Below are 12,992 nucleotides of genomic sequence, written 5' to 3' on the forward strand. Positions count from 1 at the left end.
CGTTCAGATCGGAAGCCACCAAAGTCATCTGCGGCGTTCCTCAAGGCTCCTCGCTCAGCCCAACACTCTTCAACGTCTACATGAGCCCCCTCGCAGCCATCGCACGCCAGCACAACCTGAACATCATCTCCTACGCCGACGACACCCAGCTGATCCTCTCCCTCACTAACGACCCAGCCACCGCCAGAGCCAACCTGCACGAAGGGATGACAGACGTAGCCAAATGGATGTCGAACAGCCGCCTGAAACTGAACTCTGACAAGACGGAAGTCCTCATCCTGGGATCCTCACCCTCCGCCTGGGACGACTCCTGGTGGCCCCCCGCCCTGGGCAGCGCACCCAAACCAACAGACCACGCACGCAACCTGGGCTTCATCCTGGACTCCTCCCTCTCCATGACCAGACAAGTCAATGCCGTCTCCTCGTCGTGCTTCAACATCCTGCGCATGCTACGTAAGATCTTCCGATGGATCCCCACCGAGACCAGGAAGACGGTCACCCAGGCCCTCGTCACCAGCCGTCTGGACTACGGCAACTCCCTCTACGCCGGGACCACCGCCAAACTCCAGAAGAGACTCCAGCGGATCCAGAACACCTCAACACGACTCATCCTGGACATCCCCCGCCGCAGCCACATCTCCGGACACCTGAGAGACCTGCACTGGCTCCCGGTCAACAAGAGAATCACCTTCCGGCTCCTCACCCACGCACACAAAGCCCTACACAACCAAGGACCAGGATACCTCAACAGCCGCCTCAACTTCTACGTTCCCAAACGCCAGCTCCGATCGACCAGCCACGCCCTTGCCGCCATCCCCCGCATCCGAAAAGCCACCACAGGAGGAAGGTCCTTCTCCTACCTGGCTGCCAAGACTTGGAACTCCCTTCCGACCCACCTCCGCCTGACCCAGGACCACCTCGCCTTCAGGAAGCAGCTCAAGACCTGGCTGTTCGAGCAGTAGCGGACCCCCCCCCCCCCAGCGCCTTGAGACCCTCCGGGTGAGTAGCGCGCTATACAAATGCTCTGATTGATTGATTGATTGATTAGCCAAAATTTTGGGTTCGGCATTGAGTAAAGAGATGGGCCTGTATGAAGTACAACGATCCCGAGGCTTACCCTCCTTGGGAATGACGACGATGGTAGCGAGTCGTTGGTCCAAGGGGAGGGAGCCAGACTCCAGGGCCTCGAGGAGCATGTCTCGTAAATAGGGCGCCATTTCGTCAGGTCGCAGCTTGTACAATTCAATGGGCAAACCATTGGGGCCCATCGCCTTACCCGAACGGAGGGAACGAATAGCAACCGCGATTTCATCTACTGTAAGCGGAGCATCCATGAAGCAAAGTCCCGCAACAGCAAACGGGAGTCTTCCTCATCCCTGTCACAAACGGAGGTGTACCCTGTCTCAAAGTGATCCGCGAAACACTGAACGATCCCAGCAGGGTCAGTGACACACTCACCATCAAGCCTCTCAATCACGGGGACCACACGATTCACTCTCTCCGTCTTGTCCAACCACGCTAGCAATTTACCCGCTTTATCACCCACATCATACAGTCGTCCCTGCTGCTCCCTATACATCACTTTCGCAGCATCCATTACAAGAGCCTTGTAGTCGGCTTGTTTCAAAGCAAGGGAGTGCAACTTGGTACTGGAGACGCCCAACCGAAGATAGTCTCCCAAAGCGGCTATCTCGGATTCGATGCGCACAACCTCCACATTTGCAGCCTTTTTAGCAGCGACAATCAAGGATAAAGACTGACCACGTATAACAGTTTTAAATGCTTCCCATAACGAAACAGCAGAAAAAACAGACCCCACATTGTCTTCAAAATAATGATCAATAGGTTTCACAAGGTCCGAGCGGGTCTTGGGGTTATGAAAGTACCACGGGTTAATAGGAGCTACTCTACCCTCATCGCCTGCCCCTACCTCATATCGGAGCCACAAGGGGGAGTGATCGGAAATACCCCTAGGGAGCTGGCGAATTTCTCTGATGGAGGAGGACTGGACCGCCGGCAGTAAGAAATAGTCCAATCTAGAAAGGCTGCCGTGTGCCCCAGAGTGGAAAGTGAACTGCAACTGTGTAGGGTGTAGTAGCCTCCAGGCGTCTACAAGCCCGAAGGTCTCTAGCAAATCACTCAACCACCTTTGTGCCTGGGGTAGATCCCTGGGAGGATGACGATCAGAGGTGCCAGAGACAACAGAGTTTAAATCTCCACCCAGGATCAGAAGCTCCTCGGGAAGGTCCAAAAGGACTCTACACAGATCAGCATAGGTTAAAGCCTGCAGACCCGGGGGGGACATAGACTGACAGTATGGACAATGTCTTCCCCTCCCACCTGCCAGTGAGCACAGCATAGCGCCCCCTGTCGTCAAGTCTCACCTCGTCAACTGCGAAAGGGAGAGAGGACCGAATGAGAATGCCAGCCCCCCTGGACCCAGAAGTAAACCCCGAGTGGGACACCAACCGATAACCGCGCCTATTCATTGCCTGACAAGCGTTGCCTATTAAATGCGTCTCCTGTAGGAGAACAATATCGGGGGAATGACGCCTAAGGAATCACAAAACAATACTACGCTTAATTCTGTCCCCTAATCCATTGACATTCCAGGATAACAGTCTCAACTCGCCGCCCCCCATCCCCGAAAAGTAGAAAGAGCAGGACCCACACAGAACCCCACGATCAATACAGATGAGAAAAACAATACGATGCCTTGCGAGTAAACAGAAACACACACACACCCCCCAACTTGACCCCGTTACACCCCCCCACCCTGCACCCGTGCGTAAGACCAATAAGCCATCCCAACTTGCAGTATGCCTGTCACCCCATTACTAAACTAAGCTACGCAAAGAACCCAGGAGGAGGAAGAATCCCCATTTACCCCCGCCACCCCCAGGCTGATCTAGGCCTAACAAAAGACCCAAGTCCAGACTCAGCTGAAACAGCATAAAAGTTCAGACGCCGGGATCCACAGGTGAAGTCCTCATTCAGCCACACCTCCGTCGGCGCCTCCGGGGTGCCCAGTATGTTCCCTTCGTGTAGGCAGGGAGTCAAGCCAGTCACTGACATTTTCAGGGCGATCAAAAAAGAATACATGTTCCCGATATTCAATCCGGAGCCTGGTAGGGAACAACAAGGAGTACTTGAGACCCAAGTCTCGCAATCGCTTCTTAACTCCCTGAAATCCAAGTCGTTTTTGGACAAGCGGCGAAAAGTCAGGATAAAAGGAAACTGAGGCATTTTCAAAGTTCACTGGGCCCTTGTCCCGTGAGGCCTGTAGAACAGCGTCCCGGTCTCTGAAGTGGAACAACCGGGCAACAATGGGCCTCGGGGGTGCGCCCGGCTTAGCCTTCCCGCCGGGAACACGATGAGCGCGCTCAACCGCAAAGAACTTGCTGAGCCCAGCGGGAGAAAGATAGTTGTCAATCAAGTCCTCCACCAAGAGGTCGACCCCCATAATCTCTGGATTCTCCGGGACACCAATAAGGCGCACATTGTTACGACGGGCCCTATTTTCGTAGTCCTCGAGACGACGAGCCATTTGGTCATGTGAGGAACGCTGATTGCCGATCTCAGCCTGGGCTTCTGTGACATCCGCAGTAAGACTAGAAGTCTTCAAGCCCAATGACTCGACCCTTTCATTGGTCTTCGAAAGATCCGCTCTAATCAGCGTAATGTCGACGGCCACCGTATCGATCTTGGAGGCTAAGGCTTCATACTGCTGTCCCATAGAGGCCTGCATGCTGCTGATGGCTCCCATGACGTCATGCAAGGATGGGTCCGAAGACGCTGAAAAGGGGGTCTTGGGGTTATCCGAAGCACGGCCCGCAGCGCGGGGCGACCCCTTGACCTGCGAATAGTGGTCCATGATATTAGTCTGATTTTGGCCGCCACGGAGAGGTGCCTTAGTCTTGCGCTTCTCAAGAGGCTGTCCGGTGGCCATTTTGGAAAAGGGACCCCGAAGGGGTCCTTGCGACCTGGTGAAAATGGCCGGGCACAAAGTGTTTTGACTCCATTGTTAGTTTGTTTTCTTTCCGCCGTTGGGTTCAGACTTGTGTGCCTGCGTTCCTATTCAACACAGTCACAGTGCTATTTTTGGTTCGCTCACCACCTTCCCCTTCGGTATAGTTTTCAATCGCATTTCCAATTCGTGCGTATCTAGGTATACATATCTCGTTGAGTAGCTTCGCTTCGACCCCGGCCCCCATAGGGCCTCTCCTTTTGGGGCCGCCTTCAGTCTCCGTCGTGTTTTCCAAGAATGCATAGCTGGTGATGGAATGGACGTCCTTCCGTTATTGTCCCCGCTGCTACGTGAAGTACCCGTTGACCAGCTTACTCCATGTCTGCAATCTCTGCCTGTTGCCGGAACACAGAGAAGCTGATTTTGACTCCTTTGGCTCTTTCTAGACTATCGCACGTGTCTGCTAGACATGTCGTAGAGGAGCAGAGAGAACTCTTAAGACTTTTTCATCATGGTGATGTCTATGAAGAACACCCTAAGATCATCCGTTGCAGAGATGTTCTCGATCAAGGGCAGTCCCTGATCCGACTTTGAGGTTGCCCTGAAGATGGAGGACATAACACAAGCTCAACAGTCTGTGAGTACAGTATGCCTTGCCCCTCAACACTGTTTCAATCCGCTCAAGACATTTAACTACTCTGAGACATCATATAGAGGCCCTCGTCCACCACTGCCAGCTGCTCTATGGTCCGCACCGCACAATTGTTTCTGATGCTCTGCCTTCTGGCTCCTGTCTGACCCGAAATTTTGAAGCAGGCATTAAAGCCTGATTCCGCAGGCCAGTGAAGCAATACTCCAACTCCAAGACCAGCTGGATGCTAGACAAGAACAGATTGTCATTCAACCTCCAACGGGCCGAATCCTTGCCTGCTTTTCAGCGCCAAATCGACCACCACCCAATAGACTGTTGTCTTTCCAAGAAGTCCTGGACATACTGGTTCCTGCAAAACAGCGCAGAAGGCAAAGCCACCAGTCCTTTACCTCTTGCACCACCCTCACCCCCTTAAGCTTCAGCCTCTCCAACACATTCTATAGGGGACCCACTGGATAGTTCAACTCTGGAGTCTGCACATTCTGATACAGCTGGGCGTGCTGGTGGACAGGACACTTTTGGTAATCCACCGCATAACAACCCCGTGGATACCTATGATATAGACCCACCAGATGACACAAATCTGGATCTTTATTCCGCCTGATTTTTCCCTTCCTGATGACTCCACATCCTATCAGGAGCTTATAGTTAGAGCTGCCTCTTTCCATAAAGTGAAAATCCATAAAGAGCCCTTGGAAGAAGATTTCCTCTTTGAAACACTTTGTTCCACTCACAGAGCCACACAATACCGCCCATTGCTCAAGGGCATGCTTAGGCATACAGAAAAAATATCTAAAGATGCTATTAGACCTTTTTGTTATAACACCCAGGGAGGATAAAAGTATAAGGCCTCGCCATCTGACCCAATCTATATATTGGGCCAACTTCTACCGGACTCCCTGGTTACCCACACCACTCGGAAGTGAGCAAATTCATAGGCCAGTGGAAATGCCCAGCCACCTGATCAAGAAAATTAATGTATAGATGCGGCGGGGCAAAGTGTTGGAGCACAATCGGCCAACCGTTGGCATATCACTAACTGTATGGTCCTTCTTGCAAGGTACAATCGTGCTCACTGGGATGAGTTGGAGGACCATCCCCAATGCCTCCCAGATGAGCACAAGAAGCAGGGCTGAGAATTTGTCTCTGAAGGCAAGCTTATGTCGAACACCTCCATCCGCTGTGCCTTAGACTCACCTGACACTGCAACCAAGGTGTAATTAAATGCTAGTATCCTATTGTGAATGCATGCATGGCTCCTTATTTCTGGATTTAAACGAAAGGTTTCGCTAAATATGCTGAACATGCTATTCGATAAATGCCTCGGGTGGACCACACGTTTAAGAAAATCAAAAAAGTCAGATATGGCAAAAGCAATGGGGGCTCTCCAAACACCTGCTCCCGTGGCCCATTTTGCCACCCTCAACTACTGTTGAGGTTCCAAAGAAACCCCTTCTGACACCTCCACCTCATACCACCGCTATCAGGGTCAACATACCTCCCCTCTGGGTTATTTCAAAGGGTCCTATAGAGGTAACAATTTCAGCGATAGAGAAAAAAAATGGATTCTCCTCTCGGAGCTACACACATCACCAAACAATGACTCCCCTCTATTACCTCTCGACCACATAACACCAGTCTGAGGTCGCTTACATTTCCTACCAACATGGCAAACGTTACATCAGACCGGTGGGTGTTGGACGTTATCCAATATGGCTATTGTCTTCAGCACATTACCACACCTCCCAACATGCTACCTCACAAACACAGGTTATCACTGGAACATCAAACACTGCTCAGATAGGAGGTCAAAGCTCTCCTCCACAAAGTAGCTATAGAGCCTGCCCCTATGCATTACCAGGGTACAGGAGTGTACTCACTATACTTCCTAATACCCAAAGAGGATGGCTCTTTATGGTCAATTCTAGACCTCTGGCCCCTAAATAAATACATCATGTGAGAGCACATCCATGTGGTAACACTGAGATGTGATCCCACTACTCCAACAGAGTGACTTTATGGCTACATTACACCTAAAGGATGCCTATTTTCACATACAAATACACCAAACACAGCGCCAATATCTCAGGTTTGGCGGGTGGGAAACATTTATCAATTTAAGGTCCTCCCTTTCAGGGTAACTATCGCACCTCTGGTATCACCAAGTGCCTTGCAGTGGTAGCTGCACACCTAAGCATGCAAAACGTCCACATATTTCCATATCTGGATGATTGGCATATCAAAGCCAACACTCACCAACAGTGTCAATACCACACTATGGTCACAATAGATCTGCTCCATCGCTTAACCATAATTTCCATCTTCAATCCCTACAGGTTTACCCTTATCTAGGGGCTATTCTAAACCTACAAATAGGCCTAGCCTTTCCCATTACTGGAGGAATCCAGTCTTTTCAGGCGTTAATACAATTGTTTCAACCAAATCCCCAACTCAGTAAGGACAGTCCTGCGTCTGTTAGGCATGATGGCCTCCTGCATTGCCATAGTACCTCATACACAACTACACATGCGTCAGTTGCAGCAATGCTTAGCTCAACAGTGGTCTCAGTCGCAGGGTCATTGGGAAGATCTAGTTGATAGGCCACTGCACTCTCTGCAGGGTGGAACATCAACAACCTATTACAGGGGTGGCCTTTCCTCATCCCTGTTCCCCACATAACAACTGACTCATCACTCACTGGATGGGGTGCACACTTATAGGATCTCACAGAACAGGGACTGTGGGAGAACAAATATCGGGGTCTCCACATCAACTACCTAGAGCTCCAAGCTATTCACCTAGCATTGAAAGCCTTTCTACCTCACCTAATCATCAATATTGCCCTAGTGCCAACGGACATTGTGACAGCCATGTACTACCTACAGAAGCAAGAAGGGACACGTTCTCCATCTGGAGAAGTGTGGCTCAGTGGAGAAGTGTGGCTCAATGGTTAGAGCAGCAGACCCTGATGCAGAGGTCTAGCCCGGGACCAGGGTTCAATTCCCCGCCTCGGCGGGTCTTGGGCTCAAAAAATTCCACGGACCTGATAATTCTCGCCTTGATGCCTATTCCAATCATGGAGTCCCACTCTGCAACTCTGGGCAATAGCTTGCTTAATCTCCACAACGGCCCCCACAACGCTAAGGATGCCTGGCCTCCACCTTGGGGGTGCCCAGGAGTGGACACCTCACAGGTAAAGCCAGGATCTGTTACACAGCGGTATTCGTACAAGCGCCTTGAGACCCTTGCGGGTGAGTAGTGCGCTATACAAGTATCAATTTACATTTTTACCCATCTCAGACCACTGTTCTCTCCATCACCACATTCATCTGTTAGCGGAGTACCTTCATTGAACAGACAGCGGTTTTGCCAACCTACTCAGGAGGATACAGCACCAAGTCCATGAGTGGGTACGCCACCCACAAGTCCTCCTCCTATACTTGCACAGAGGGGGGAGGGTCCCTCAAATGGATCTGTTCACAACAGCGGACAACGTCAAATGCCCAAACTTCGCCCCCCACAATCCAGCGGCAACGCACTATGGCTGAATTGGTAAGGGACATTTGCCTATGCTTTTCCTCCTCTACCTCTCCTTCCATTTCTGGGTCAGAAGCTCAGGCAAACGTCTCGTACTGATAGCTCCCACAAGGGCTTGTCAGCCCTGGTTCATAACATCACTTGACCACTGTAGTTCCCTCACTAGAAGCTCCCCAACAGGCTGGACCTTCTCACTCAGGACCAGGGAGAAATCGGGCACCCAGATCTCAAATCTCTCAACCTGGTGATCTGGTTCCTGAGGTCATAGAATTCAGGTACCTTAATCTCCCACCTAAAAGTATGACCATTCTTAAAGAAGCCCGTAGACTTACCAAACGAGCATGCTATGCGGCTAAATGGAAACGATTTGTATACTATTGTCATTTAAAACAAATTGATCCCTTTAATGCCATAATACAAAACATTGTCTGTTACTTGCTTGATGTGAGAAGTTGGCCTGATGTGCAGTGCTCACTATTCTAGTGATCACTATATATCAGTCCAAACAACCCTTATTGATGATTGGTTGTAAGTCAACCTTATAGACCAGCTATCCTAGTAGCATGGATACGAGCAGTCTAAGGCTAAGACTCTAGAGGGCGTGTTAAGCCAGCTGTTTTACCATCACATTACCCCTTGAACACCCAGTGAAAGGACACCACACAAGTGTTATGAAAATAAACAATGAATTTATTAGAATCACAACAACCCTGTACTCTTTGAGGACAGGGTGCTAGGCACACAACAAAACTCTTACGAAAATACTTAAGTTAGCACGGTATACACAAATGCCCGAGGGGCACGAAAAACCATATACTCTAAAAGTGGAATGCGAAATTACTAGCAGGTAAGTACAGTACTAATAGGCTTTGGAATCGCTAGGACTTGACTATGGAATCGTTAGATTACTTCTAGGAGGCCTAGGGGACTCGGGTGCAGAGTGTGCACTCTCACGCGGGATGCGGGACAAAGTCTATGGAAGCTAGTAAAGGCAAAGTTAGTGTTCACGGGCGAACCCGACCTGGTAGGGAGAAAACGACAGTGGATCCTGACCCTTGGATAGTGAGGCTATGCTGGGGCACCGAAATGCCGAAGTTACCTAGCCCAGGGGCTGCAGCTGCATAGGTCTCAAAAGACGTCGGGAATCCTCGTTGCCGGACCAGGAGCCTGGAAGAAAGATGCTGGCAGGCGACCAGTGAAGATTGTTCGAGTTGATCCAAGCCTGGATCTGGAAGAAGGATGATACCTGAAAGCAGAGGGGACCAAGTTCGTGACTACTAGCCAGTAGTCAGGGGGCACCAGGAGTGCACCGGATGGTAGTCACCTCGACTAGGTGAGTGGGCGACGCTGGCTCTGCAGATCTCACGGACCAGGAGGCGTTGTCGGCGACCAGGATGGAGAGGCGAGCTGTCCCACGATGGATGAAGCTGTCGGCGTCGAAGTTACCCAGGATTGGGCAACAAGCCTTGGCTAATTCAAGCCCACGCGGTGGACTCAAAATGGCGTCTTGAGTGGACCAGGAGGGTCCGGGGTGCTCCTCTTCTGGAAGGGAGCAAGGGCCAGTCTGGAGCAACCAGACCAGCAGCAGTGATGTCGTCGGGCGTCGTTCAGAAGGCCACAAGCTAGCGGGCTAGTAGCCAAACAACGCGGTGAGCAGCAAAAAGCAGAAGGGCCCCCACGCCGATCGTGGAGATGCTGGGGGGCTGATCTTCGGTGCTGGAGCTGCTCAGGGTCGGGGCTTCTCGGACCCCAAAGCACTCACCAGGAAATTACTCGGCGGACTTGCTGTGCAGAAGTCGTGCAGTCTTGGCAATAGTCGGTCCCTTGAGGTCTCGTCGCACTCACGGTTCTCAGCTTGGCTGTAGAGGTGAGTAGAGGTCGGAGGTGCCAGGGAAGCCGGGTCTTGTCGAGCTGGGCAGTCGGATTCCGGAGGAAGGACTTGCAGCAGACCGCAGTGTTCTTGATGGTGCCTGCGGATGCAGGGTGACTACTCCTTAGTCACAAGGGAGAATCTTGAAGAAGGAAATCTTGAAGTCCTTTCGTAGAAAGTCGTGTCTTGATTCCAAAGATGATCTAATTTGGAAGGGGGCCTGCTCCTACCTTTATCTGGGAAAAGGGGGCTGGCACGCGACTAAGTCCTGCCCTATGGGTGGGACCAGGAGGGGGGTGGTTACACCCCTCTCCTTTGGCGGGCTTTCCCCAGGCCAGGGGCTGGAGTGCCCCTGGAACTGGTTTCAGCCGGCCTATGCACAGTGAGCACCGGGGTGCCACTTGCAGTCACCTTCCTCTGTAGTCCTGCCTACCTGGAATACACAAAACCCTGTCTGGGACGGTGCTGGCACCGCCCCTGGCAGGAAACCCTTTGTCCTTGCCTCCTGCTCTGGGAGGACTCCCAGCAGCAGGAGGGCAGACTTGTGTCTCGGTGGCAGCATCCATTTTGTGGATGCTAAGGCTCTGTCTGACTTTAACCGGGGTTACAGGTTACATACATGTCGTGTCCCTCTAGAAGGGTGGAATGCTAACCCCGTCGCCAGAATTGGCGAGGGGTTAGTATTCCAATTCGTATGACACCTTACTCGACATGTTTTGATAAAGCGATACCAGAGTTGGCATATAACCGCGAGGATTATAATGCACTTAAGAGTATATGGTATGCGATATCATGGAAACGGCTAAGGGATAGATCCCGAAAGCCGCAGACAGGCTCAGCTCATGCCAGAGCACCATCTCACACGATTCCAAGCACTCTGCCTTCAGGATTGTTAAGGCCTGCCATAGGAGTGACTGATAGGAGATCTGTGTGTCCATTTTAGGGTTAGATATAGGTATACTATATCTAAAGCAAAGGGTGATTACACCACCTTGCCCCAGCTGTCGTGCAGCCAGTTGTGTCAGATTTGGATGGCCAGCCAGGGGTGGCATAATACATGCTGCAGCCCCTGGTAGGCCCTGGGTACACCTATGCCCTGGGTACCTAAGGTACACTGTACAGGGACTGATAAGGTGACTCAGTATCCAATTAGATATGTACCTAAGGTACATGGAATCCATTTTACAGAGAGAGCAGTAGGCCTGGGGTCCTGAATAGCAGGGCCCCAGGTCAACTAAGTCAGAAAACCAGCAAAACACCAGGCAAAAAGTTGGGGGCAACCATAGTCAGGGATCTACCTTCCTACACTTGATTTACAGCCATCTGGCCCAGCATTCACCTCCATAAGATTACATCTAGTCGCAGTAGCTGCCTATCATCCCCTTTTGTATCGCTTTGTTCGCCCTAAGTGGGCAGGGTATGCTCAGACGTGAGTCCCTTGCTCACTTGGCCACTGGATTCAAGATAGCCTGGCTGATGAGGATTATGAATCCGAAACCGGTCCCAGGATGCTTGTTTCCTGTCTAGGGAAGACATGGCTTTGCAGTTCGGGCTGGACTGTTCCCATGAGGCACAGGGTCAGACTGATTTGCATATGGCCATGTCTGAACTGGGGTGGCTGAGTGGGCTAAAGAATGGGGATGGATTAAACCCAGATCAGTTGACTGGGGGTGAGTGCTTGATTTGCTCAAACGCTCCGTCCATCATCCCCTTTTGTATCATCAAAATAAGCGACACATTTCTTTATTCAAAATACCAGTAATTTAGGTCTTCTTCATGAAACATCTTAAGAGTAATTCCACCAATGGTTCCACCTGCACCCTCATGGAGTATTAACATTGTTCTTACACGACTCATTTGAGCCCCTTCATACTTGCCCTCTTCAATCTTTCTCTTGGAAGGTGGCATTTCTAATTGCTATTTCCTTACTCAGAGGTGTTAGTGAGCTCCAGTGATTAATCTTAGAAGGACCAACCCTACTTCCAACTAAACAGAGAAAGGGTGGTCCGCACCAACCCCTAATTCCTTCCAAAGGCAGTCTCTCAGTTCCACCTCTTTCAATAAAGGTACTGTGCACCCCCGCTCACCCCCCCCCCCCACGCCCCCCCCCTCCACCGCCCCCCCCCTCCACCGCCCCCCCTCCACCACCTCAATCAGACTCAGTTGCGGAGAGGGCTCTCTATGCATTAGATGTCAAAAGAGCCCTTGTGTACTACATTGATAGGACTACAACTTTTCGAAACACTAAACCACTCTGTGTTGCTTTCTCACCACCTCATAAAGAAAAGCCTATTTCCACTTCAGGCACTGCCAGATGGATAGTTAAGTGCATTCAAACATACTATGCTAAAGCCAAAAGAACTCTACCTACACCTCCTAGAGCACACTTGGAAAAAAGGGGCATCTGTGGCTTTCCTAGGAAACATTCCAATAGCTGATATATGTGAAGCAGATCCATGGTCTACACCACACACTTACACTAAGATTTATTGTGTGGATGATGTTGTACGCCAACCAGCTAAAATGGGTCAGGCAGTGCTACGTACCGTTTTCCAAACAGCTACAATGCCCAAAGTTAGCCAATAGATTCTGAGGGGGGCTGCTTTACACTATGCAAAGCATGTGTATCGACAGCCACTCATGCCTTAAACAGAATGTTACTTTACCCTGTAAGCATCTGTTCGTGGCATGTAATGCTGTAAATTCACATGTGCCACCCTCCTGCCCGGACACCTGTAGCCATTGCAGTTTCTTTTCTTATACATGGACATCTCTTAATTTCATACTCAATTCTCGCACGTCTGCGGGACAATCTTAACAAGGTAGTCAATGCCCATGTGCTTTATCAACAGGAGGAGTCGCTCTACCTAGTGACTCGAAAGACTTCTTTGAAGACAAACAACTTGCACACATCCAGACCCAACACTAGATGGCTAGAGTATGCAAAGCATGAGAATCTATAGCAT

General features: G+C 50.8%; 1 protein-coding gene across 2 annotated transcripts in view; it reads left to right on the top strand.

The window, feature by feature from the left end:
- The window catches only part of TRAM1 (translocation associated membrane protein 1), a 306,166-nt gene that overhangs the window by 269,674 nt on the left and 23,500 nt on the right, over positions 1-12,992 (top strand). The window lies entirely within an intron of this gene.

The sequence above is a fragment of the Lissotriton helveticus genome, chromosome 4_1, assembly GCF_964261635.1.
Source record: "Lissotriton helveticus chromosome 4_1, aLisHel1.1, whole genome shotgun sequence".
Classification (NCBI taxonomy): domain Eukaryota; kingdom Metazoa; phylum Chordata; class Amphibia; order Caudata; family Salamandridae; genus Lissotriton; species Lissotriton helveticus.